The 27,214-nt window shown below is 45.6% G+C and overlaps 1 long non-coding RNA gene and 1 other non-coding gene across 2 annotated transcripts in view; one reads left to right on the forward strand and one right to left on the reverse strand.

Annotated features, from left to right (window-relative positions):
- Positions 1 to 5,666: 5,666 nt before the first annotated feature.
- Trnav-cac lies at positions 5,667 to 5,739 on the forward strand. The gene has a single exon. It is a non-coding gene; the product is annotated as a tRNA-Val (tRNA).
- A 1,452-nt stretch (positions 5,740 to 7,191) lies between these two features.
- The window catches only part of LOC125611716, a 100,713-nt gene continuing 80,690 nt past the window's right edge, over positions 7,192 to 27,214 (reverse strand). The window contains exon 3 of the long non-coding RNA XR_007341902.1: positions 7,192 to 7,590. This is a non-coding gene — a long non-coding RNA (uncharacterized LOC125611716). The remainder of the gene's footprint in view (positions 7,591 to 27,214) is intronic.

Below are 27,214 nucleotides of genomic sequence, written 5' to 3' on the forward strand. Positions count from 1 at the left end.
TTCTCTTGTGTCATACTTCAACACTCAGGGACCAGGACTCCTCAAGATGACCCGTAACTGGCGGTATCAACATCGGCTCTCAGGGACGGTTGGGTGCTGAGAGAAATTCAGAACCAGCTCGACAGCAGGCAGGATGGAAAGTGGATGTCTTGGGTTTCCCAGCTGTCTTGCATGTGGACTTAATGGTTTTTTAAAGAAATCTTTTATTCTTTCACAACTTTAGAGAAAACATATAATCTAGTTTCTTTCAGTGTCAGGAGGTCAGGCTGAACTTCAAGCTGTAAGAATGTCACAGTAGATATTCTACTAAATGTTTCCGTTTTACCTGTTTCCTCCAGAACCCAGCCTCCTTTAGCTGGAGTTAAAGTTTACATTTAGAAGATGGGAAAATGGATACAAGTGTGCAATAGCATCTCACTCTTCCCCAAGAACTCTGTTTCAGGGATGCATTTCACATCTTTCTGTTGTAGTTACAAGTGGTAAAACTGGGTGGCCTTGTGTTCTCTATCAGTTCCACGCTGAAGCTTGCCACCTGGGCTCCCAGTCACCTCCTCAGCCGGGGCCTTCTTTCTTCATGACTTCTCAGCATGACATGGGGAACTGCCCAGCTGGCCACTGTGACCCTCAGGTGGGTCCCACCCCCACAGTCAGATGGACTGCAGTTGGTGTTCAACCAGTACACACAGAGGGTTACTGAGTGGAGAAGCCAGTTTTCTTGTCCCTAGGAAGACTGTTAGGGACATAAAGCCACAGCAGTAGAAACCACCTTGTGGGCCGGCTGAGAGCTTTCCTTCAGAGGCCCTTGGGCTGACGTCACCAAGATATTCTAAACACAGTTCCAACACTCAATCGTGTGAAGTAAGCAAGGCATTCGATCTGTAGTTCTGGGTGATTCTTCGCTTTTGTGAACTTTCCTGAATTAATTTCAGGCATAATCTTCAATTTTGGAGAAAAACATTTAAAATCAACCCCAAGGTATAAGTTGTAGAACAGCCCAATGAAGTCACTTTTTAAAAAAAAATTATTTTTTCAGTTACAGGTAGACACAATATTTTTTATTTTATGTGGTGCTGAGGATCGAACCCAGTGCCTCACACATGCTAGGCAAGTGGTCTACCTCTGAGCTACAACCCCAGCCCCACGAAGTCACTCTTCGTGCTTCGCATGGGCAGAGGACCATGTTTCCTCTGCAACCAGGCTCCGTCTAATGACGTGACCTTTACCACATTAACAGAGAGCAAATAAAAACTTGCCAACTGTGATACAATGGGGGCTCGAAATATCAGATGAATGGAGCTGAGAAGATTCTAAAGGTCAAAAGCTCGGCAAGAAAGAAGTCAACACAGTGATTTGTGTTTGACATGGGTTGTACCAGGCTCTTTACAAGATTATTTTTTGAATTCTTAATGCTTAAAAACTATAGTAGTAAATGTAATTTAAAAGTCTATCACTACAATGATGTCAACTAAGGTTTACTTAGACTCGCATGTTACAGCCTAGAGCTCTGTATTGTACACCGACATGTGCCAGAATGTGGGGATACTCAGTAAACACTCTGGGCCCACCTGACTTGGAGTTTCATAGGGGACACAGATAAACTCCCAATCACCCCATCCAGCAGGGCCAGCAGCAAAAGGAGAGATGAGGAAGTGGTGTCCTCCAGCCCAGGGTGGTAAGAAGGCGCGTGGATCTGGCCAGGCGTAAAGGAGCCCACACTGCACCCTGAGGCTGAGATACAGCTGGCCAGGGGAGAAAGACGGGTACATCCTGATATGTTCACTATGGTGGGAGGATCAAGTTTGAGTAAAGAGCTATAAACTGGTGATTCTCAATGAAGACTGGAGATTGTCACCCCTGGGGACATTTATCAGTGCTTGAGGATATATCTCAATGGCAGAGAGGGTGCTACTGATCTCTGGTGGGTAGACTGCTGAGATTCCCCTGTACCTCCTGCACAGGACTTCCACACAACTAAGAGTCATCCAGGCCTCATCAGCCCTGCCTGGGCTAAGAAGCCCTGCTGTAGGAAGCCTGCAGCTTCAAAGGTGAGGTGAGACCACAGAGCTACCTGAAGGACCAGGGAGTTCTAAGAGGCCCTGCTGTAGGAAGCCTGCAGATCCAACGTGGGTGAGACCACAGAGCTACCTCAATGACCAGAAAGCTCTGGGTAAGCACACATTGCTTGTCACTGTGAGCACCACACTTACGGTGGAAGCTAGTACTTTTAAATCTGTTGTGAGTTTTCCTGGTATGATCTGACAATTGTACCATTACATCTCCCTGTCTTACAAGGTGGGAAGACCATCATTGTAGAAAAATAGGTGATAGTTTAAAAATAAAAAGAAATAGTGACTTATTCTTTGGACCCTTCCAGTCATAGTATATTTTTTAAAAAAACACATATGCAATACTTATTTTTGAATGTCTTTGCCACCCAGGTCAGCATGCAGGTCTGGTCTCATGAATCTACAGCACTCCAGCAGAGGAAGGAAAGCACACTAGGCCAAACCGTACTCCATCTGGAAGTAAAATACAGTTTATATAGGGCAAAGGGCTTCTTCTTCTTCTTCTTCTTTTTTTTTTTTTTTTTTAAAGGGCTTCTTAATACTGAAAAATTTTTAGAATCAGACACTTTTGAACACCTGGTGACAATTAAGGCCTCTCTTCAGAATATGCACCTTTATCCCAAATGTTTGCTATCAGGAGTTCACAGGCCCTTCCAAGACAGTGATTTCTCATGTGATGCAGATGTTCCAAACATATCTAATGACCAGATTCATAGCAACAAACATTTGCCAAAGGAAATTTGGCATAATTTAGAATCATCCAGAATAAATTAGCATTTTTTAATCACAGAGGAACTCCTTCAAAAATGTTCTCCATGATGCCCTGTGTGGTTGCAAGTATGCATGGATGTCCATAGACACGAGCGTTCTCGGGATCCGTGGTGAAGACGGCATTGCTCCGTTTACAACGACCCTTCGTGAGCGGTTCTGTAACCTGTGCTTTTCTCCTGATCTCTTTCCATTTCTCCACTGCTTTCTCTAAAAATAGTGATTACTGTGAGGCAGGCTCACTGCCTCGTGGATGGGAAGGAAGGAAGGTGGGTTGGTCAGTGCTATATTCATCAGTTTTCCTTCCTACTTTCAAGTGCCGAACTTCCAACTCCCTTGACTCTTTATCAGCAGACGTCCTGTCTTGTCATGACAGATGGCTGCCACCACCTTCTACACAGGCCCTGGAGTTCCCAGAGGAGACCAGGCACGCTAACTCCAGCACAGCCACCACCCATTCTTTGGAGCATTCCTACTTCCTGATTTGCCAGCGTGCCCTTCGTTTTTCTCGCTGGCTTCCTCTGTGCAGTCTGAGTGTCAACCTTCTTTTCAGGTCCAGCCGTGATTTCTAGTCATTTGAACCTCTTAAGCCACGTTCCTTCACGTCGGTGTGACCTATTGATGCTGGGCAGAGGTTTCCACCTAGTGGAACTGCAGGTGTCAGCTGGGCCACTGTTCTCACCTGGGACTCACGTGTCTCAGCTCATGGCTGTTCCCAGAGCCCATGTCCCATGCCTCCTTTCCTGTGGCTGCTCCCATCTCCAAGGCAGCTGTGCTGGCAGGATCCCCTCCTGCTTCCTGTCTCTCTGTTCACATCTGCCACATCTCTGACTCCCATGGGAGACCATGCTTTGCTTTGAAAGGACTATGTGATTAGATTGGGCTCAGCTGGCCAACACGGATCCTCTGTTATAGGGTCTGTGACCTTTCTAGCCCATGCAAAGTCCCCAGGCCATGTAACCAGGTACTCACCCATTCCAGGGATTAGGGTATGCACACCTGGAGGGTGGGCATTCTGTGTACCATAGTGACCTCCAGGTAGAGTGTCACAAGGGACCAGGTTTGATTAGAACCACATGGAAGAACATTCAATTAGAACTGTTAGAGGAAGGACCATGGATGTAAAGAAAAATAATAATAAGGAGACAGAGACAAGGTGCAGAGGCAAGGAAGGTGGCAGAGTGGCCTTTGTCCAAGGGGCCACGTTTATTTATAACAATAGGTCCCATTAGGTCATCAGTACCATAACCACATTATTGTTTAGAGTATCAGTAAGGTTGCTTATTTTGCAGTTACATTTCATAGTTACAATATGCCATGTTAGGAGCTTTGTTTAGTTCTCAAGAAGGCCCATTGTCTGAAGTTACTGTTAGGCGGGCAGCTCCAGGAGCACCGGAGCTTGGTGAAACACGGTAGTTATCTAGCCAGCAAGTTCCTGTGTTCCCAGGAGTTATGTGCCTAAGATCAAGGTCGAAGCTGATGAGACTATCATGGAGGGCATTGCCATAGCAACTGGGCATCCTAGGCCTTTGCACAGAAACTTTCTTAGGCACTGAGCATGCCACAGCCCTGAAGTCATCAGGGACCCCAATCCCAAACGCAGAAACCCTACACCTGTTAGCTGGCCTGGAAGTATGGGTGAAAGTCTGTTTGCTGAAAATGAAGGCAGGAGTTAGTAGTCAGGTTTTCCTCACTGGGAACACAGTACCCAACCCGAGCAGCGCAGAGGAGGAAGAGTTTTAGGGCTCATGGTTTCAGAGCATCAGGCCATGGGCAGCCACCTGCAGCCCACTGGGCCCGAGGAGAGGCAGCACATCCTGGCAGAGGATGTGGCGGGGGCAGCTGCTCAGCGCATGGCCTCCATGAGCCCGGCCCACAGGGACAGTGGAATCCCCAGGTGCTCCCCCAGCACCCCTCCCCAGCCATGCCCCCACCCCCATCAGCACAGTCAGCACTTCCAGTCCATCCGTCCACCAAGAGGGTACAGGCACTGACTGGTCCAGCCTTGTCACCTCTGGACATCGTCGCCGCTGGGCACGCCTCACACTCGACCCCAACAGCAGCTCTTTCAGAAGAAGGCCAAGGTGGGAAATGTAGGAGTCTGGAGGGAGAAGCCCCCGCCAACCTGGGGGCCAGGGAAGGAGCATCTTGTGACAGGGCAACAGCAATGCTTCCTCCACATAGAAGACGCACATTAAATAAAGACACCAAAATTAAAAGCTAAGTACAAACACTGCTACGGGCAGCTATGGGCAGATCCTGAGAGTTCAGTGTGGCGATGGCTGGATGGTATGTCAGCAGGACATGCAAAAATGCCACGTGAGAGCTGTGGCTTTGGGGAAAGGTCTGAGAACTGACAGAGCCAAACACAGAAACAGCACCTCTTCATCACCCCTGCAGAGGGCATCACACCCAGGCTATGACACCTCCACCACACTGGTGACCGTGCATGCTTCCACGAATCACAAACGCAAGGGACCTGAAGGTGATCTCTCTCCCCTCCACTCAGGAAAAGGGTCAAGCATACTGTGTCTTGAACTCTAAGAGATGAAACACTACCAAAGACGTAACAGAAAAACACCCCGTTCCCAGTTCAACTTGTTCACTTACCAAGAAATTAGAGCTACCTGAAAAGACTATAAGTCACCATCAAAGGACAGAAAAACTACTCAAAGAATGGGAAGAAGACTCAGCATCACAGCAATCAATCCATGTTAACTGGAAACTCAATGTTTTGATACCAATAAATAATAGCTTCTTCTTTTTTTTTTTCTACTGGGCAAACTCAATATAAATTTCATATGGAAAAATGAATAAGAATATCTAGGGGCTGGGGATGTAGCTCAGTTGGAAGAGTGCTTGCCTCACATGCACAAGGCCCTGGGTTCGATCCCCAGCACCACCACTATAAAAAAAAAAAAAATTTCCAAAATGTAAAAACTCTAAAGTAGAAAAGGAAGGAAGACGAACTCTGCTGGGTAGTAAGTTACATCCCAATATTTAGTAGTTTCAACATTGAGGTGGGAGTCCAAGACTCCACAGAACAGCACAGGAGTAGGCCAGAGGGTAGAACTGGGCCTCCACCCACGCCTCTGTGGCTGGGAAGCCCATCAGTCAGCGAGTGGTGCAGAGTGAGGGGGAGCCCAGGAGAGCCGCTGACCCAAGCACCCAATGTGGGGAAACAGAAGGGTAAAGGCAAAAACACTTCAAGAACCACTGAGAGGGGCTAGGGATGTGGCTCAAGCGGCAGCGCACTGGCCTGGCATGCGTGCGGCCCGGGTTCGATCCTCAGCACCACATACAAACAAAGATGTTGTGTCCGCCGAAAACTAAAAAATAAATATTAAAATTCATTCTCTCTCTCTCTCTCTAAAAAAAAAAAAAAAAAAAAAAGAACCACTGAGGAAATCCCTTTAGGATCTTGGAAAAGCGGAAGCTCTAAGAGAAAAGCAACATTTAATAACAGTAGAATTTTCTTCTGAGAAAAAAGCCAGTCAAAATATGTCATAATGACCATAAATATATTTATGGCAAAGTTTGAAATAGCAAAAATGGAAGTGATTTGTCATTTTTAGAGACCAATTAGTGTATCATTTGGCTGTATAGGAATAGTATTTTGCTGTAGAAAATAATAAGGAAGTTATTTATGTACTGGTTCATAAAAAAATTCAAGATATACTGTGAAGCGAAAAAAGCAAAGTGAAAAACACTGTTTTAATATGCTGATCTGTATATAAAAAGAAGGAAATTGAGAGTATTTGGACAACAAGCCCTGCCCTGCCCTAGTGACTCCATGGTGTATAGAGCAGCAGCTCTCAGGCCACACCTGCCCTAGTGACTCCATGGTGTGTAGAACAGCAGTCCTCAGGCTGTGTCTGCCATAGTGACTCCATGGTGTGTAGAGCAGCAGTTCTCAGGCTGTTAGAATGAAGACTGGAATATAAAAGAACTTGTGTTTGCCCGGCCTATGACTATCAGACGCCCAGGAATATTCAGAGAACGGCCACCATGGAAGTGGTGTAGCCTGTGGATTTATTGTTTTTAAATAAATCCTGGCCTTGTGGGAAGACACAACACCTTGGCTGCATGGTGACAGCAAAGCTGTGTGCAGTGTGTTTGCACCTTGCCTGGAATCAGGAGATTGTGGAGGTACTTATGAAACAAGAGCAGAGCCCATCCAGAGGTCGGGACAGTGAGCAGAAGTATCACAGGTGGGATTTTCTCTGAATCCTTTTTATATTGTTTCATTTTGCATTAGTGACTCAAAAGCATAAATTCAATCAGGTCTAGTAATATCTCACCTCTTCTCGGAAACCCGACTTGTCCTGTTAGTTGTTGTTTTGTTATTTGCCATAGGGAATGTGCACATGAGAGTTTTACAACAGCTATTATTTAAAAGGAATTCACCCAAACTGTGCCCCACATGGTGCCAACATAAGAAATACTTAAGCTATACTGTGGCAAGGCATTTGGTTATATTTCTGCTTTATTGTTTGACAGAGAATTTGGTTTTGAGAAAATCTCACTACATACAGGGCTGATTTAGTCTTGTCTGCAAGAAAGCTGTCATCCAGAGCTCAGAGCTGTGACTTTCACATAGAGGCCCCCAGGGTTCTGGAGGGAGCAGGGCACCTGTGGAGCTGGCCTGGTGAGTGGCACACCTTCCCCTCAGCCTGGTGTGGATGACAGGCACTGGAATAGGCTCCTTGGGCAGGTGCAGATTTCAAAATGAGATTAGATCTCAGGTCTTCAGAGACTAAAAACCAAGAAAAGCAAACAAACTTGGAGATGGTTCTGGAAGTACATTTAATGCTGATTCAAGCAACTTAAAAGCCGGTCATTTTTATCTTTGTCAGGGGCTACAAGGAAATTCTCCTTCAAAGAATAGCCTGACATTTACAAGAAACAGCCCCCTGGGAGACATCCTGCCTGGGAGACATCCTGCAGCTACCTATCTCCCTGGAACATCCTGCGGTTATCAGGATCATCAGACATCTTGCAGCTGGCAGTTTTACCACCCACATCCAGCAATTGCTGATTAGAGAGCTTCCCCATCCCCAGCATATAAATACCCCTGTGTGAACAATAAAAGTTTGCAGCTTGATCAGACACCTGCCTTGCTGTCATCCTTCTGTGTCTCTTGTCCCTTCATTCCTCCCCACCTAGGTTCGCTGCCCACGTTGATGTGTCCTGCCGGTCGGGACATTTGGCATCCAACATGTACTCGAGCCTTTGACTGAGAAGGACAATCTTCACTATTAACATCATAATTTTCGAAAATCCCATTAGTGAAACTCATTTTTCAAACCTTGAACTCTACAGAATCTAGATACGGATGGCAAAGTTACAATTTTATTTGTGTTAACCTGTTTTATAAGTTCATACCTATGACAGTTTGTACGTATTCTTAAAATCAGAGGGAATGGACTGTCTTGACACTTTGGTGGACTGTGAACCAGAGTAGTTATCCTCTCAGTGGTCATGAAGTCGTGGTCTTTGTCAGCCGCACACTCTGGTAATCTGTATTCTGTGCTGTTGCACAACAGGGATAAGATCTTCATTCACTAAATAGAGTAAAGAGCAGCTTTCTAAGCCTCCCATGTTCATCCTCTGAGTGCTGGACAGTTAGACTTCCCCTGAACACCAAGGAGAAGTACATTGCTTTCCCATAATTTTCATTGATTTTTCTAACTATTGGTCACACTATTTCAAAGAAGTCAATAAAGATATCAATGGGAGTATGGGTAAAATACTTAAAATTTTTATCTTATGACATAACGTGATGCTTAATTTCATTAAAAAATTGTACATGTTAGCCAGTCATGATGGTGCATGCCTATAATCCCAGCACTTGGGAGGCTGAGGAAGGAGAATTGCAAGTTCAAAGCCAGCCTCAGCAACTTAGTGAGAAACTGGTCTCAAAATAAAAATACAAAAATAAAAGGACTAAGGATATGGCTCAATGGTTAAGTGCCCCTAGGTTCAATCTCTGCTACAAACAACAACAACAACAAAAAAAAAAACTTCAATGCTTCTCTCTATCAAATAGAGGGTTATTTACAGTTTCAAAACAGCAAAATGAATTTTGTTTGGTCTGTTAAGTCCAAAAATTGGTTTCATTATGAAAGATAGTTCTATTGCAAAATAAATAGCCTGGTAAACCTTATTTATTAGTAAGAATTATTGTAACATACCACAATTGATCTAACATGTACAGTGTATGACAGCCACAGTCCTGAGTAACTGATAAAAATCATGTATGCAAAGCCACATTCACTGTTAGAGAATAACTTCACATGTATAAGAGGCTCCACCATATACAAAGAGACGCCAAAGAAAACATTATTTTGAAATTTGTACCTAAGTGATACCATCTGACAGCACAAGAAGAGGTGTCAGTGCTCATATGTGTAATGTGACATTCACCACTTTTGAACAGTGGGTGTGTATGTGTTGCAGTGTAATCGCATCTGAAAACATGTGAAGTAATAATCGCACTGAATAGTTGCAGGGATGCCAAGGCAGTGTTGTGAAGCACCTCCTAAATATCTCAACAGTGGAGTCAGAGTTCAGGGACTGAGGGCTGGAACGCGTCGGCAGGAGCCCAACACTCCAAGCTTTCGCGTTGCTGTGTGAACCCCCCGAGCCTCTGGATCACCCCTAGTCCAAGACTTCATCTAATTTTATCAAAGCAGTCCTTGGAGCTGATCAAGGCAGGTTTCATACACTCTTGGCCCATCAGGATGCGCCCCAGGCTTGCCTATGTCCTCCTGGAGTTCACACCTTCAGAAAGCTCTGCTGGGACTGTCCACACTGCACTGGCACCAAGGCCGATGGCTCTTCTCCAGTGGGCAGTTGACCTTGCGCACAGGAGCCATAGGGAAGACTTGACAGGACCATCAGTAAGTGTCTCTGGTTTGGCTTTCAGTCAATTCTAGTTTCTGTCTGTATTAAAGGCATTTTATTTCAAGTGTCATGAACTGTGATCAACTCTTACCAGTGTGCCTGTAGGAAACAGTCACCCATACATCCTTTTCCTCACTAATGTGACTCAAAGAGGCAAGACCCAGGTCCGTCATGGCTGATTGTGAACTCCACCGTGTCGATTTCATGAAATAAAGCTCATTTAAAGACAGGTCATCCTCAGATCTGCTTGTTCTCCTCTCAGTTACTTTGCTTTAGAAAGAAATAAACTCTAGTTAGCAGCTCTTTGTAGAGGCGCTTGTGCTTACTGGTGGCTGAGGCCAATCTCCGTCTGGACCTTTGCTCACGTTGTCTCACCATGTAACTCTGTAGCCATCTGTGAAAGTTGGTGCCACAGCTCCAGCCTCCCCACGCCCTGAGAGCCCCATCTGCCCGTCCCTTTCTCCTGCTCTGTTGCCATCTTGCTCTAGGAAGCATCAGGGACATAAACTTTCTAAATTTTCACTTTATTGTGGTAACAACATTTAGCGGGACTTGGGTCCACGATGACCCAGGATCAAGGCTGCCTTCTCTTTGCCTCTGAGTTCTGATGGGGGGGTGAGCTCCACAGGGATGGGCACCACCGGTTACTTTGGGAAGAAAACAGAAGCCCAGCAGGGAGGTCCCCAGGCCAGCAGGTGTGAACGACGGACAGCCCAGGCCACGGCACAATGCCACCCGTTGGGCCTCTGGCTCAGATGTACTGCAGCTGGCAGAGCACTTACTATACGAGTGAGCCAATCGTCACACCCAGATTCCCAGGACTGTAGAAACCCTGTTTTTCATAAAAGCAAACTAGAAAGGCTGTACTATCCAGCTACCTTCACTAGTGCTGCTCTCCTAAGGGATCACAAGAGCATCCAGTACCCATGTGGAACAGAGCTAAGCCAGGGTTTCGTCCTAGATTTGGGGTGTGCTCACACAAAGACACTTGAAGGTGACCTTCGTTCTGGGAATTTGTATGGCTTACAGAACAATAAACTTGCCTCACATCTGACCCTGGAGACCACAGTGTGTCTGTTTCCTGTGTTCACTGGCCTGGCCTTCAACTTCCAAGACAGATTCCCTCGGGTGAAAAGCAGCAGCCCTGAAGGAACTCAGTTGCTCCTTCCATTTCCCCTCTTACCTACCATATGGGAGCAACAAAGTGCTTTGACCATGTCTTTGGCTGTTTTCCAACTGGACTGTTGGCTTGCTTCCACTGAAGAGTGATGTGAGCTCCTTAGGTCCTCGAGATGTTAGGACCCTGGCCTGGAATTTGCTTTCTCATGTTCTTGGCAGGGTATTTCACAGAACAACAGTTTTACCTTTCATTGTGATCAATTGTATTAAATTAAACTGTGTTGGGCCAAGGACGCCTCTGCGGAGTCCCTACGGAGGAACCACAGCCTAACTTTTTCTGTCAACAGCAGGAGGCCTGGTTGCATGGACACTCACGCAGCAGAGAGCAGAAGGTCAGCAATCACAGTGCTGTCGGGCGAGACTCGGGCAGGGCGGGACCCCTAACACCAGTTAGGAGCCTTCCCTCGTTGCCTCCCTGGTCCACCCATGAGAGGTCTGGAGGGCTAGGGGCCTCTCACCGGTCCTTCTTTCCATCTAACTTGAACTGTCTGAGGTCTTCCTTCTATCAGGACCTTCCAAACAGCAAACGGTTTCCATTTTGAAGAAGTGCAGCTCACACCTTTCCCCTTTGAACTGCACTCCGTGTCGGCCCAACGGGGCTTTGCCTCACTCTGGAGCCCCAAGATCCCCTGGCACCCCTTGGTCTTGGTAGTTGTGCATTGGGGCTGTGGCCGTGGCCCTCTTGACAGGCCCTGGTGTGGGCCTCAGCTCTCACCTTGGTCCACAGCTCAGAGGACGTACTTGTGAGGTGTTCTCTTGCTTCCTGAGTTTCAGGAGTATTTCTCTTTGCTTGGAAGCAGTTCTCTGCAGCCTTCTCCAAAATCCTCATCTGATAACTCCAAGTGGGCTGTCCTGGTGCTGGCCGGCGACTTCCTCTCTTGTTGGAGTGGAGAGCCGCTGGGCACTTTGTGTGACTGGCAACTGTGCACTGAAGCCCTTGTGTGGCTCAGGTCTAGGTCTCTCTCTGACTTCCAGAGTACATGCCTGCTCCTCACCAGTGTCCAAGGCTACAGATGTGCTGGACAGGAGTGATGGGGAAGGCCACCCCACGTTCCCACAGCTGGCCTCCACAAACTGCTGCTAGTCCATCACTGAGCACAATCGCACACAATGCTTTTGTTTAAAATCCCTCCTTTTTTATTTGTTCACGTCTCCGTGGGTATACTTTGCTGTGTGCCAGTAGTTACTGCAGGTGACATTAATGAGCTAGAACTCACAGTTTTGATATTTAACTTCAAAAACCAGAGAATGTATATCTGGATTGAAAGAGTTTTACATATTAACTAGATTTTAAATATAAAATTTCTAGTTTCTTCCCTAGATAGTCTTAAAGAGTTTAAAAAGTCAATTGACCCAGTCGAAGTAACTATTTCTACCCTTTGCATGAATCTTACCCATATCCTTTTGCATCCCTTAACAGATCATCATGTCTGGGGTACAGCTTGCACACTGCCCACCTCCAGTGCAGGAGGGACCAGTCACACGTTTTTCTGTTTTAGATGGGACACAGGAAACGGTGCCCTGTCCCAGCTGAGGCACAGTGATGGAGGGGTCTGGGCCTGCCCTCAGGTGCCCCAACGTAGCTAAGAACAGTGATGGAGGGGGCCTGGACCTTCCATCAAGTACCCTAAACTAGCTGAGGCACAGTGATGGAGGGGGCTGGGCCTGCCCTTGGGTGCCCTAACTCAGCTGAAGCACTGTTGTACAGGGAAGTCCTCCATCCTCTCTGAACTCCTGGACTTGCTTCCTGGCTTTCCTTAAATGACCGCCTTCCCCATGGCTCTCACTGTGATTTGGTTTTTTGTAACTCCGGGACACAGGGCCAATGCCAAGCGGCAGCAGGCCTTCCGACCCTGTCCTGGACTTATGGATTCCTTTCCCCGTATCTTTGCATTGTTGTCCTTCTCTGTGTGGGTGTGTGTGTGTGTGTGTGTGGACCTGCCATCCTGGATCAGCACACACCCAGTTACTGTGATGCCTTTTATCACCTCTAAAGATCATGTCTCCTAAACAGAGCTGAGGGCCTGGGGTTGGGGCTTCAACCTGCACACATTTAGGACTCGATCCTTAATCCTTACGTCTACTCCTGAGTGGTTGGTTTGCCATCAGGACGGGCAATCTCCAGCAGCGTCTTACCGTGCTGGGGTCTTGGTGGGCAGCCTACGGTTGGCACTGGAACATCACGTTACACCAGCACCAGCTTTTCCTCCTCTGTTTGCAGTGTGTTGTTCTGCACACCCCTATGCACACCTGAGAGAATCTATCAGAGCCTGTGCTGATTCAGGAGCCTGTGGTGTTGTTGTTACGATACTTCACTGAGATATCATTCCTCTATGTTAAAATCCACCATTTCTAGTGTACTTCAGTTCTCCCTGAAATCATCGTGGGGTTGCACAACTCTTGATCTGATCCCAAGGCCCTTGGACAACATCAGGTCCCCTTCCTCCCAAAAGCTGTCCTGTGGACTGGCCTGCTCTGGACGTTCCATGTGCATGGCCCACTGCAAGAGTGTGTCTTTTTGTGAGTGCTCCCCTCCCTCAGAAGGATGTTTCAAGGTTCCCGTGCCACAGTGAGTTCCAGGGCCTTGTTCCTCTCTTTTGTCAAGTAAGGTCCTGCCCTATGGTCACATGACATGCTGTTTGGATGGATCCTGTTTTGTTTATCCATTCATCAGATGAATAATGTTTACATTGTCTCTACTTTGGGGCTTTTACAAATCTTGCTGCTATGAATATTTATGTGCAGATTTTTGTGTAGACATATGTTTTCAATTATAATGGGCATAAACCAGAGAGTGAAATTACAGGTTTTAATGTGACTCTGCTTAACATTTGGAGGCTGTGTAACTGTTTCTCAGAGAGACAGCAGCAATTTGCCATCCCTTTACAGTTCCTGAGGGCTGCCATTTCCCTGACTTCTTGATAGCCCTTGCTGATTTTAGACAGCCCATGTGTCTGAGATAGACATCGTGTGGTTCCTACTCTTCTCAAGTGGGGTTAGGGCATGTTTTAAGGCAGAGAAGGTGTCTGTCTTGTTGAACGTTCTACAGAATGTGTTTTCTGCTGTTGTTGAATGACGTCATCTCTAAATATCAATCACATCCATTGGCTGATGATTTTGAGTTCAGCTATGTCCTTACTGATTTTCTCCTGCTGGATCTGACCCAGGGGTGTTCAAGTCTCCAACTTTGCAGTGGACTCATCTACGTATCTGTGTGGTTCTCTTTTTATCTCACATCTTTTGATGCTTTGTCTTTAGGCACATGCATGTTCAGGATTGTTGTATCACTGGGTGACGGAGATCAGGTCTCCAAGCAGATACAACTGCAATAGGAAGGAGGAAGTCAAGTCTCCCTATTTTCAGATATCATACTACATGTGGAAAACCTTAACACTCCACCCAAAGACTGTTAGAAGAGCTAAGTGAATTCAGTATGTTAAAGGATACAAAATCAACATACAAAAATCAGTAGGTAGGATTGTTATGTACCAATAATGTGTATCACTGACTCACTGAAAAAAAAAAAACCGTAAAAGCAATCCCATTCACAACTACCAATAAATAAAACACCTAGGAGGAAACTTAACCAAGGAAGGGAAAGACCTCCACAATAAAAATCATAAAACACTTCTGAAAAAAATTGAAGACATCAAAACAAGTGAAGAATTAATATTGTTAATTAATATCCATGGTTCTCAAAGTGATTTACAGATTAAATGAAAGCCCCATGAAAGTACTAATGACATTCTCCATGGACTGGAAAAAATATCCTAAAATTCATCCAGAAGCACAAAAACCTCAAATACCCAAAGCAACTCTGAGCACATGCAGCCATGCTGGAGACATCACACTGCAGACCAAAGTGACCATCATGTGACATAAAAACGATCCACAGGCCTACGGGACAGCACAGAGATCCAGAGGCTAGCCCCCACAGCCACCGCCAGCTGACTCTTGACGGAGGTACCAGAACTCACCCTGGCGAAGGCACAGCCTCTTTTCCTCTCCTCTTCACCTGCACGATTTCTGCAGAGTTGACACAATTAGGTCAGGTGCTTTTCCCTCTGGCTTACTCAATACGGTTTGTTTTTTCCCTCCTCTGGCTTAAATGTACCCAGGGGTAGGTTGTTTTTACACATGTTACTTGGTGTTCTCTGAGCTTCCTAAATCTGTGTTTTCACCTTAATCAGAGGGAATTCTCAGTCTACTGCTTCAGTGTTTTTTCTGGTTTTCTTTCTTACTTCTGTTCCCTTCCTGCACAGGTTACTCCTGTGCAGGTGCCCCACAGTTCTCGGGTGTTCTGTTCTATCTCTTCCTCTGCTTTTCAGGTTTGGAAGCTGCGACTGGCATGTCCTCAAGACCAGAGGCTGCTTTAGCCCTGTGTCTCTGTCACCGAGCACCTCACCCCAGCATGTGTTTGTATTCTTCTTTTCCATCTCTCCACTTTTGGCGCCCATCTGTTCTTGTATGTCGCCTGCCTTTTCTGTTGGAGCCCTTAGCTGCTAACTGTAGTTGTTGAGTTCAGAGTCTGGTAATTCCAACACTCCTGCTGTATCTGAGTCCAGTTTGGATACTTCCTCTGTAATTGCAAACTGTCTTTTACTTCTTTTTCTGAGCAGCAGGAGTGTTTGGGTCAGAGGAACTGCAGTAAGCAGGACTTTGGTGAGGCAGCAAGCATGAAGAGAGGGACTTCCACAGTCCCTGAGGAAGTCTCAGGGGAGCCCCCCCCCCCCCCCGGGTGGGATAACCTGGCTGGAGGGGTTGGGGCTGGTGTTTCCCCCCACCCGGGTACTCTGGTGCAGGCGGAACCTCAGGAGGTCAGGCTCTGGTCACAGTCCCTCTTGGTGGCCAGTCCTAACAAAATCAGAATGCTTGGAGCATCTAACACTGGTTCCTTCTACTCCCACACCGACCTTCACTGTAAGAACTAGGTGGAGCTTCAGGAAGGTCGAACCTGCTGTCCAGTACATGGCCTCTGGCTTTCAGGAGAGAAGCCATGTGAAATGGCACCATGTGACCCCCTGGGAAACCAGACTTTCTCCCCTCCTAGGGTTTGTTGTTTGCTCCCCTTTGTTGTTACTATTTGCTCCTTTTGTGACTTTCCAGGTCCAATTTGGTAAAGTCCCCCCCCCCTTTTTGTCACTGCAAAGTCACTAAAGTGACATTTCAGAGATTAGTCAAGAGAGTTTCTTCACTGCATTGAAGCAAACAATGCCCCAGCTTTTGGTGTCTGGGCTCAGCACAGCTGAGGCTGACCGCTGACCCCGCCTGAGCCTCCACTTCTTGTGCTCAGGGCCTCCTGGTCAGCCGCCCTGGGTTCCTGCTCAGCCCACCACCCTGCACATGACGAGTCCTTTTAGATGCCCAGGAGCATGCCTGAGGCTCCCAAAGCCTCCTGTGGATATCTAGTTCCCTGTTTTCCCCTGAAGTGTTTTTGTGAGGCTCCTTCAGCCTCAACTAATAGAACACATCAGTCAAATACAATCTAAACAATTGATGTTGGGTTTTTATGACTGCTGCTGTAGTGGGAGGCTGTTCCCCTGGGGTGAGCTCCGAGTTGGGCTAAATAAAGGCAAGCTCTGAAAAACGGAGCTTCTCCAAGTGACGATCCCACAGGGGTGAGGCTCCACACCTGCTCTGTCTCCACAGGCAGTTCTCACAGCTTCTGTGCTTGTGAAGATAACGTTTGGCAAGGCGATAGGAGAGCTGGGGAGGTACGGATGGGCATGGGAAAGAGAAGGCATAAAGCAGCTCGGACTGAGATTCAGCTGTTAGTTTTGTTGTGCTTTTTGTTTTTCATAAAATGCATAAATCACCTAAGATCTGTTGCAAACCTTTGGTTAACATATGGAGCCCTAAAAAGTCATTTTTTGTGGACTCTTGCCAGTGTCTTTGCTGGTTTTATGGAGAAGCAGTGCAGAAGGAGTTTCTCTGTGCTGCATTCGGTAAAAGACCCCTGTTCTGGTGCCGCGAACCCACTCTGTTTATTGGCTTCCAGTAGTAGCGAGGACTCCCTGATGTATAAGCACCAGTGGCAACTGCTCTCCATACTTGATGCCCACGGGTCCTCCTTCATCTCTTTCCTTACGTGTAACTATGCAAAGAAGGTAAATGCACTTCCTGTCCTGATACCAGAGCTCACGTGCTTGGCCATTGACCAGAACCAGGGTGAAGCTGGTCAGCATGAGTCCGAGTACTTCCAATGATTCCACCATCGCGCTTGGGCAGGCACCTTCAGAAAACTCTGAGGTGAGACTGTTCTGCATTTTCTCAAAAGAAGCACCAGGTCACACCTCAAGGGCAAAGTGAAGGACCAGGTCACACCTCAGAGGGTAAAGTGAAGGACCAGGTCACACCTCAGAGGGCAAAGTGAAGGACCAGGTCACACACCTCAGAGGGTAAAGTGAAGGACCAGGTCACACCTCAGAGGGTAAAGTGAAGGACCAGGTCACACCTCAGAGGGTAAAGTGAAGGACCAGGTCACACACCTCAGAGGGCAAAGTGAAGGACCAGGTCACACACCTCAGAGGGCAAAGTGAAGGACCAGGTCACATCACATAGGTAAAGAGGAGCGCTGGCTCACAGGCGTCAGAGGGCAAAGTGGTGCTTTTGCTTCTTCCTGTTTCAGGACATTCAGTGATTCAGCATTTTTCGTAAAATAGCAATGCATGCCCTAACATTTTGACTTCAGAGTCGTGCTGACAATAATATACCTGAGTATTTTTAAAGGCCATGTTGGACTCACAGAAATTAATTATATGAAAAGTTGTTGTAATGATTTACCAATGTTTTAACCCAAAGACATTTACAGGGTAGTATTTCCTGTGACTTAAGATAGTCGATCTTGTCATGAATTTGGAACAATGGGGATTTAGACACTCTGGTTCTTATTGCATAAGATGTTCCCTATTTATAACCTAGGAACACAGGGAACTGGTACGAGTTTCTAAATTAACCGTACGGAACAACTAGTTCAGACCACAGCAATTTACAATGTGATTATTCCCTCAAGGATGAGCTAATTTTTATCATTGCTCTCTGTTTTTTTTTAAGCATTTACAGAGAAAATTAATTAAATAAGTAAATTATCAGGGATAAAGTAGAAGCACATCTAAATTTTTAATACATTAATTTAAATTGTTATTTATCCATTGAATCAGGTCAGAAAGATTCCTCATTTAGAAACAATTTCATAACATGTATGCATTGAGATATCTGTGTCGTCACCCATTCATCAAATGATATTTAGTGTTAAACCATGTGCTAGAGGCTGGCAATATGTCAGCTCCCTTCCCACTCCATCCTCGCCATTCAGAAACAAACTGGACTCAAGCTGAGGGTGGGCTGGCAGGCCAGGGTGGGACACAGCCGGGACCTCCCTCCACAGGCAATGCCTATTCTTACTCAAAAACAGCTAGGGTGTGGGGGTTGAAAATCCTGAATAGTTTGTCCCTTCAAAAATAAAACAAAACCTTGAAAAGTATCTCTGACCGTGAGGTCGTCAAGTTTGCAATGTCTCTTTTGGTTCTGTGGTAACTTAGGAAACTGCCCGAGATCTAATCACGCTGGAAATGTTTCCAGAAATCTGCGGTAGCTGAAGGATGCCAGACCAGACCTCCATGGCCCCACAAGTCTTGGATATTTTAATAACAGGTAAGGGAGGCCGAGGCTGAAATCTAAGGCCAACGACAGCAGCATGTACTGTGTCCGACCATGGGCCCAGCACTGCTATCAGAGCCGGGTACGAATGACCTTCGCTGCCCTTGTAGTAAGTACCATGATCCTCATAGACGTGTGGACACTAGGGCAGAGAGGACTCCGGCAACCTGTCCCTGGTCAGATAGCAGGGAAGTGTCAGAACCAGGGTTTGAGCCTGTCTGAGGGTGACTCAGTGTTTAGCTCCAGCTTCACCGCCCAGGAGCTGAGACTGCCGTGTGTCACCATGATCACGACAACTGGAACAGAGTCTGGGTGAGGAAGCCCTGCTGACACTCGGGGACCACAGAATACTTCCGCAGGCTCCGGTCACGAGACCTGGAAGGCTCTCTCCTGACCTCACCCTGGAGCATCGTGGGCAGCTCGCGGGGAGGTGGCCGAGACCTGCCCCCGCTGGAGGGAGGAGGTGCAATGGCCTTGACGTGGGCACTTTTCTTATCTATTTGTAAAAGTTTCATTTTCTTAACAGTGCTGATTGCAAACACATTATATTTGCAGTCTAAAACTACTTTGGAAATATTTTAATTGTTAGGAATGTTTTCTTACAGAATCATACACAAAATGCATATTTCTAGTACATTACGACTTTGCACAGTGTCTTACAAATTCCTTGTATGTTCCTTGTAGAGCAGTGTATTCTAACAATAAAATTTACAATTTAATGTACATAGTAAAATATTATCCACTAAATGAAAATATTAATTTCTATTTTTCATGTGATATGCTGATCTTGCATGAACATGAAATCATAATTTCTGAAGAACTAAAAGAAGATTTTTTTTTTTTTTTTGTACTGGGGATTGTACAAACTGGGCCTTGTGCATGCGAGGCAAACACTCAACCAACTAAGCTATATCCCTGGTCCCCAGAAGAAGATTTAAAAAAAAAAAAAAGATATGTAGATGGTGGAATGAGATGGACTTCATTACCCTAGATACATGTATGAAGACATGAATGGTGTGACTCTACTTTGTGTTCCAGCAGAGAAATGAAAAATTGTACTACATTTGTGTACTATGAACTGAAATGCATTCTGCTGTCATGTATGACAAATTAGATCAAATAAATTAATTAAAGAAAAAAATATATGTAGAAATCTCATGTTTTCCCTTGAAATTATGTTTACTACCTTCCAAACTTCATTCCATAACTTATAGTAGTGAATATAGATTGTCTATTTGTCTTGGTATGGTTGAATTAGATTCTGGAATTTTCTTTTGCTTGTGCCTGCCTACAATTCTCTCCTACAATGGAGAGAAAAGAGAAAGAAATAGAAATGAATGCTGAAAGCACACAAGGGGGCAAACACATAAACGTGAACAGATCAGAAATATGACAAGTTTATTTTCTAAAAGAAAGTTATGTATATTTTAATCACTTCATTTTATACATATAAGGATGGCAATCTTCCAATATAAGGTTGGAATTAATTTGCTTTTGAAAAGTCAAAGTGCAGAAAAAGCCTCAGAATACTCCAAGACGTTCCCTTTCTGTACCCACAGGTATTTCATAGTGAAATATAACTACACCATTAGCGATTTCTAAAAACACATTCGTGTATTCAAAGCATTGCCATTCATATGGAAATGACATGTCATACAAACTTGAGATACAAAAGACACAGGGAACCCACTGTGGATCAGCATTTCATTAGTAATTTCATAGTTTGCATTTATAAAAATATTTTTTTAGTTGTTGATGGACCTTTATTTTATTTATTTATTTATTTATATGTGGTGCTAAGAATCAAATCAAACCCAGTGCTTCACAAGTGCGAGGCAAGCACTTTACAACTCCAACCCCTAGTTTGCATTTTTATATAGCAAAATATCACATTCCAAATGATGTTATTGGAACTACATTGAATTGAAAGACATGCTACAGCACTCTCAAACCTGGGCTGGGATGCTGCTGAAGTTACATGGAGCAAATAATGCACCAGCCCTGCAGGAGCCGGGCAGGAAGCCCCCAGCCCCGCACTCCTGGCACACTAGAGTTGCCGGGGAGCTAGAAGGCTATCAGTAGAGCTAGACAGTGACCAGCACATAAGCCCTGTTCTATGACCTTGCACAGAGAACAATTCTAGATCCCAGATGTTTCCAGTTACTAGGAAACCCTGGAATCCTCACCAATTTCAACTTTAAGTTTTCCATTCTTCCACGTGGCCAAGGATTCTAAATAGACTGCTTTCCATTCCAAGTGGTAACACAGTCTGATGCCTTTTCAAATGTGTATCTTGATTAGTTGGTCAGGAATATTTATCATATGAAATATATGAATATTTTCTTAGTATCCATGCTTTTTAAAATCTGCTCAATATCAAGAAGACAATGCTTTAAAAAAAACATGTGCATTATTTCATAAATAGTATCTGATTTATTTTATGAAATGTTGATGTAGGACAGATGAGGCTGGACACCCCAGGAATTTTCAGGAAGAGGGTTTATTTATGCTCCACAGGGGTTCATGCCCCAAATCTCTGGACCCCAGGTCTGGAAATTCTTTGAGATTTATACTCAGTGGACGCTCCCATAACAGTGGGTGGGTACATAATAGTTACTCTTTGTCCCATAGTGTTAGGTTAGACAGAGGTTTCACACATTTTTACCAAGGAAGACAGAGATAGTAACTTGTGCACGGCAAGCTCTCTTGAGACAGAATCTTTCACACATTTGTCTGCAAACCTGGCATTGACAAGAAAGAGAAAGCTTCAAACCACAATGAGCTCTCTACAGAAATCCTGCTGACATTCTTTGTAAAAATCTTTTTGACTAGGAGAGAAGCTTATATGTTACAAGTATAGTGGTGGTCTCTTTGGTGGGGGCACCTGGTGGCTGCATCAGTGTGACCACAACTTTTTAATCTAAAACCAATTTAAATTTGTTTTCTAGAACATAAATTGTCCAGCACAATTTAGATAATTTTAGACCTTCAACTGAGAACCACACTTGTGGCTGTAAATTCAAGAGTTTCTAGTTAGTTTTATTCCTTATAATGATTATCCTTAATGCTTTTCAAACTTCACATCATACACTCAATTTCCAGAAGAAGCTTAATCTATTAGCAGTACTTTGCATTGTGTTTTTACATCTGTTCTTTCAAAGAAGATTAAGAATTTCTTCTAATGTTTTTAGGTCTTAAAACACTGACACTGATTTCAATAAATACTGTGAGGTTTGTCAGGAGCCTGATTTGTAAGTAAACATGGTGACTTTTTTGTATCTATAAAGCATAAACTTAAATTTACACATTTAAATGAGTTTGAAAAATAAAATTTCTGTTAAAACACTTTTGGAGGGTATAGAAGAAATTAAGTGGTTGCCTTGGAAGAGATGAACCAAGGAGGGTGGAAAGGAGAGTGTTTTACTTTTATATCTTTTCATACGATTTTAACTTTTTACCAAGTGCATATATTTTATAAATGCCAACTAGAGTGATCTTCATGGTGTGATTACAATCTCTTCACTTTTTATTGTGCTTTTTTATATTTATATAAAGATGACTTTCGAAAAAACAAATTTTCATTGTGCTTCAGTTTTTCAAGTTTAAGTCCTTTGCTGCCACAAGTGGCCCATTCATTTCCCACAGAAACGCTGCCATTGCAAAAAGTAGAAATGTCAATCAGTGGAAGAGGAGATGGCAAAAAGAACGCTTGAAGAGCAAAAGCAATACCAATAAGGATGTGAAGCACACCGGATTCTCCACTCGAGAGCACAAAGCCACAAATGCATGAAGACAACTTGTAGAAAAGTCAGCAGGATTTGAAAGAAGATTACAACAATGGCAGGTAGACTCTCTGGGCCAAAATGCCCCTCACTGCAGGCGCCCTGGACTCTGGCAATGCTCACCCCACCGGCCCCACCCCGACCCCGTGCACCAGCAGGGGCTGTGAGGTGCAGCTTTGGTCAGGATGGTGAGGGATCTATGCAGTTAGCCATCCACCTCCCCTCAGAATCCAGTTCCTGAGGCCCCACTTAGATAGACTCTGAAAGTCCCAGTCATGTGACATGAGCGTTGGCTCTGCATCAGCACAGCGCTTTATCTCTGAAGATTTCCTTGGAACACAGGTGTGTCATCTACGGTATTAGTGAAACATCACATTCTGAGTTGACAAAGGAAAAATGCTAATCTCAGCTCTTAAAGTCTAATTACATTCTCCAGCAACAAAGATCAAAGGAACCTAACCGTGTGTCCAGAATTGGACCCCAGCAGATATGTTCAATTAATTTTGACAACATTATGAAGGCATTTTAGTGGATCTCACCAAAATAAAACTGTCTGCTCTGGGAGAGACATTAAAATGACAAGCCATAGGCTGAGATGAAATATTTGCAAATCACACATCTAATGAAAGTCCTAACAGAGGACTTGTATATATAAAGGACTTCAGAATATATATAAAGAACTTTCAAAACTCAACAAGAAGAAAACAAATCCAGATTAAAATATAACATGGAGATTTAAATGGGCACTTCACCTTTGAAGATAGAGGGACAACAAACACAAGAGAAGGTGCTCAATATCCTCAGTAATCAGGGAAATGCAATCCAAAACACCATAAGATGCCACTATGTGCCCACTGAAATGGCTGGAACAAGGAGCAAGACCACATGGGTTCCACCACATGCCCTCTGAGGGGCACTCACACTCCTCAGACGCTGTGAGGAAAGTGAAATTCTATAACAGCTCCACAAAATAAGTCGGGAGTTTCAAATAAAGCTAAAATGTTCCCTTAAGCCACACAGTCAGTAATTCCACTCCTAGCAGTTTACCTCCCCCAAATAAAACATGTTCACACAAAACCTGTTCATGAGAGTTTCTAGCAGCTCTATCAATGCACAGTCATCAAAAGCTGGAAGAATCATGTTATACTGTGTGCATATACTAGCATGTAACAATAATCCCACCACTGTGCACAACCATGGTGCACCAATAAAAGATGTGGAGGAAAAAGAAGTAATGCTGTTCTATGGTTATTCTAAACAAACAAAAAATTGGAAAGAGCTGAAAAGTCTTTCATGGGCAAATAGATAATTGAGGTGCTTCCACATAGGGGAACTCCACCACAGAGCAATAAGAAACAAGAAATATCCACACCCACCACAGCTGGGTGCATCTCAAGTGCATTGTGCTCTGTGAAAAAACATTCCCCAAGCCACATGACTCCATTCCAATGATATCCTGAAGGAGCAAAACTAAAAGGTTGACCCTTACCAGGGGGCAAGGGTCAGTGATGGACAATACCTAGGAGCAAGGGGCAGGTTCCTGACTGGAGGTGTATGAATTGGTTGTATGAATTGCTGCGTTTTTAAAATTCAGAGCTTTCAAAAAGAGTAAAGTTTGCTGTATATGAATGTAACAATAAAATTTAAAGACAAATCAATGACAAAACAATGCAGTAGAAGGAAGTTATTTAACTACTGTATAGGAAATGATTTGGCACAAAGAGAAAAGATAAAATCTTATTGCTTTCCTATAAAGCACCAATTTAAAAAACATTAAATAAATAGAAGGCAGAGCACAGAGAAAGGAGAACAGAGGGAAAGAGAAGGGGAGAGAAAGAGAAGTACTAGAGATTGGAATAGAGCAAGTTATTCTCCAAGCATGTACAGAAAATGACTCTGCTACTGACAAAAAATTTAAAATTTTTAATTAAAAAAAAAAGACCAAATTTTAGCTGCAGTTATGTCACAAGAAGCATGACCAAGCAATTCATCACCCACACTGGTCACTTGATGAAAAAATATTCCAAATATTTGGAATATTTGGGGTCTGTCCCAGGCACAGTGGGCTGTGTAGTCACCTCAACCTTAAGGGAAATTAGGAAAACACACGGGTTTCTTTATAACCACTGAGCTCCGTGGATATCAGTGTCATTTATGTGGAAACATTCAAGAGTGGTTGCAATCATGAAGACTGCATTTGGAAAACTTCATGCAGGAGACATTTTGGAGTCTGAAGTCCTGCCAAGCGATCTGAACTACGGAATCCTATCCAATGTTTTAATGTAACAAATGTGTTGAAATGCCTCCTGGATCAATTAATGGAACGCTGGCAAGCAGACTGGACATCCTGAGGAAGAGAAGGGAAGCCCACAGCCAAAACCGGTCTTGACTGGGGAAAAAAAGTCCCCCAGAAGGGTGCAGACAAAAGCACAGCAGCTGAGCAGGAAAACTGATGGTCAACAGCTGGATCCAGTATGAAGTCCACAGAGCATCGTGTGTGCCAGGCACTAGAACGTGGGCTCTCACCGACAGGGCACGCCTTGCTTTCCTGAAGCTGTAAAGCAGGCGGCTGAGACAGAGAATCAGCCCGCTGGACCTCAGTGCAGAAGAGGAGCCGGCTAGGGCGAGCAACTTCTGTGGGGTCGGTCCTTCCACACCTGGAGCAGGCCCGTACCACCGCTGCCCGCAGCGCCCAGGGGTGGAGAAAGAGCCCAGGAGTGCACCGAGAGCTCACGGGCACGCGCCCTGTGCCAGGCAAGCCCGACTGGGTGACAGCTGTGTGTCAAGCCAGCAAGTGGGGGGCGGTCACTCAAGGTTAGCATAGAAAAGCCTGGAAAACCTTCCTGAAGAGATGACGGGGACAAAGAGAAGCCAGGGATCTGGCCACAGGCAGTCTGTGAAGCACCCGCCAGGCCGGGGACCGCCTGTGCCCTCAAGTGGGAGCACCGTGGTGAAGTTCCCGGACTGGACCAGCACCAGCCTGGGCAGGGGAGCGGTTGGTCAAGGGCAGAGCAGAAGGCAGTTTGGCCAGAAAGACAGCAGGCTGCAGATCAGGAAGGGACTCTGGGACAGGTGCAAGGGACAAGGACAGCGGGCGGGCAGCACTGACTGCCTTTTGGAAAGGTCGCTGTGGCGGCCTAGTGGACCAGTGTGCCTGGGCGGGACAGAAGCAGGGAGGGGAACCCCGCGGCAATGAGGAGGGCCCCCACCGCGCAGCGTGCAGAGGTGTGGGCACAGCCGACGGATTGCTACAATCAGAAGGGGCGCAGGAGACAGCGCAGCTGGGTATGACACCCTTGCTCTAGGCAGGGGAACAGAAGTTCTAGAACTGAAGAGAGGTAGGCCACAGGGGTGGGCTACGGGGAGCAAGCATGTAGTTTTGGACTGCCGGAATTCGCAAGGCTAAAAAGCACTGAGAATTGGAGACTGATATGTCAGTCCTCAGAATAGAGATGGCCTTTAAAGGCAGGAAATGCAAAAGGAAGGTGCAGATAAAGCAGACAAGAGACCAAGGTCTGGGTCCTGGAGGACCCCCTGCAGAGCCAGGAAGGACCTGCGACCAGCAAGCGGCCCTCGGATGGAGAGCCAGGCTGGTTGCTGCCGAGTTCACAGTTCTGCTCTGCCAGGGGCTGGGTTCCCACATCCTCACACCAGCAGGCCCTCCTGTTCTGGGAAGACCAAGGAAGGGCGGCCACTGAGGAGGAGTGTGGCGGTGGCAGCTCACCTCAGCTGGGCGCCTGTGTATGCCAGGGGCTGAGCTCACAGGAGGCTGCAACTGTATCCCTTCATAAATGAGAAATATGTGGCTCAAAGGGATGTGTCATTTGCTTGGGGTCACACCAGGAGAACCAGGTGGAACTTTCAGAACTTCAATCATCTTGTTATGCTCGAATTCTGGACCCCCAAAGACCACCAGAGACCCAAGATCGATGCAAGCAGCAAAGAGGTGTTTATTGTGAGCTAGCTTGGTCCTCCACACGCACACAGCAACTGGTGACACTGAGAGGCCCCGAGCCCAGGGTTTGCAGCAGTTTTATACATTCTTGGAGAGGGCAGGGACTTCACATACATCATAGCAAATCATCACACACCGCGGGAAAATCAAATAACAACTCTAAAACATGATTAGCACATTCACTGGCAGGAACAAGTTGGGTAGGGGTGATTGGTCAGTACAAAAGGGGTATTCGTTTGAACTGATTGGTTTAAGCCAAGAGGGGTGTACGTGCTGAACTACATGGTTTCCCAACACGTTATCAACCACCATAAACTACTGGGAGGGTCATCTGGCATCCCCCACCTAACCTGACTGAGTCAGGGACACCTGGCGCAGTAGATCTCTCCTGTTATTTGTAGATAAACAACTTAGGGTAGGAATGTGCTTAGGAGTGCTCTGTGGGTATTTTCCCAGGACTAAGGTCGTGTCCCTTCCTTGGACAGGCTTTGCTCTGAGGTAGAGGCTGGTTTTTCAATCTCAGCTATATAAGATATCAACTGTGTCCTGCAAGGGTGTTCATTCTCTAACAGGTGAGGCTTCCTACAAATCCTGTGTGCTAGCCTTGAGCTCTCCCTCCCTCCCTCCTTCCCTCCCTCCCTCAAAACAAGACTTTTGGTTGCTTCAACTCTCAGCCCATGACTTGAATACGAATCTGTCTACTCCCAACCAGTTCAGCCACCATCATCTCTCACTGATCTCTGTGTCTTCTCCTCTCTTCCCTCCTCCCTCACCCTGTCCAGTCTGTCCACAGGCAATCAGAATGCTCTTTCTTAAACACAGACCCAACCATGTCACCCACCTGGACTGGAGCCTGCAGTGACCCCTGGGAAATGAGCAGTGTGAACTCGTTTCCCCAT

Source organism: Marmota marmota, unplaced genomic scaffold, assembly GCF_001458135.2.
Source record: "Marmota marmota marmota unplaced genomic scaffold, marMar, whole genome shotgun sequence".
In the NCBI taxonomy this organism is placed as follows: Eukaryota; Metazoa; Chordata; class Mammalia; order Rodentia; family Sciuridae; genus Marmota; species Marmota marmota.